Here is a 1,250-nt window from a genome sequence, read left to right as displayed (position 1 = left end):
AACAAACAGTCTGAACAGTGGGGAGAAGCATCAGGTTCACACCTATCAGGTCTGTTTTCAGTGAGGAATGGGACTTAGTCCAGGGCAAGCTGGTAATACATGCGTTTAAAAATAACAAGTCAGCAGGGTGGCTAAGTTCCTTTTTGGTTGAAGTCTTGGCAGCCAACTTTCAACCTACTGGCCCCAGACAAGGAGACTTAAAGCAGTTTCTCCCAACCTAATCAGTCCTTTTATGGACTACTGCTTTTCTTTTTAAGATATTTCCAAAGACACCCAGTAATCCAGTCTGTCTACTTCCTTTTACCACCTTGGTATTTCCATTAGCAATAGGAACACCCCCGCCCTACCCTGTGCACTGTGTCCCTCAGGGAGGGAGGAGAAACAAGAGCTCACTTCCCCCTCCCCCTCCAACTGTCACAACACCACAGATGGGGGATGGGCTCTGGGCCTGGCTCCTGTTCCACTGTGTGTCTGGCCAGGAGCCGTCCCTTCTTGAATGGTTCCTAGCACTCAGCAGAAGGGGACAGAATAACCTTGGGCAGGACTGATGCTAAGCAGATGCCACTGCTAAATGCTGACAGAACACATGACTTCATGCTAAAGGCTTCACACTGGCAAACTACTGTTTGCATCTTTCTGGTAAACCATTTTATTTTTTTATTTTTTTTTTATTTTTTTTTTGGTAAACCATTTTAAAACAACTGAATTAGTTGCTAACTTTTAAGTTTTAAGCATCAATAGAACCCCTTGAAAAACCAGGACTTCCATTTTATTTAAAGACCTTAAGACCTGCAGTCCTGAACATTTTCTTTCAGTGCTGTCACTTCCCTACTGCCCTGCAACACCAAGGGATGAAGGCTATGCACCAGGCATGATCTCCTATCTATTTCACATCACTTTCTACTCTACATTCATACATTCACTGTTTGCTTGTATTACCTACTTGGCTCTTGTAGACACCTAAAGTCGCCACTGCCCCTCCATTTCTTCACTGCTGCTCTATCTACAGGTTTCTTCACAGTATTTCATTTGACCCCACAGTGCAAAGGATCATACCCACATTTTCAACATCGTTGGACTGGACAAGCTGAATGGCAAGAAAAACAGAAAGCCATGGCTTTGGTTTACATTCGGAATAGTCACACACCTACTGGCTTACGGGCAGCTGAATAGACTGCAGATTTCTGGGACAATTGGCCACTCCTACCCACTCCCCCATTAAAAGAAAAACGTAACAGAGTAGACAGTGG

The sequence above is a fragment of the Canis lupus genome, chromosome 2 (assembly GCF_003254725.2).
Source record: "Canis lupus dingo isolate Sandy chromosome 2, ASM325472v2, whole genome shotgun sequence".
Taxonomy (NCBI): Eukaryota; Metazoa; Chordata; class Mammalia; order Carnivora; family Canidae; genus Canis; species Canis lupus.
Note: the sequence above shows the minus strand (reverse complement) of the source record.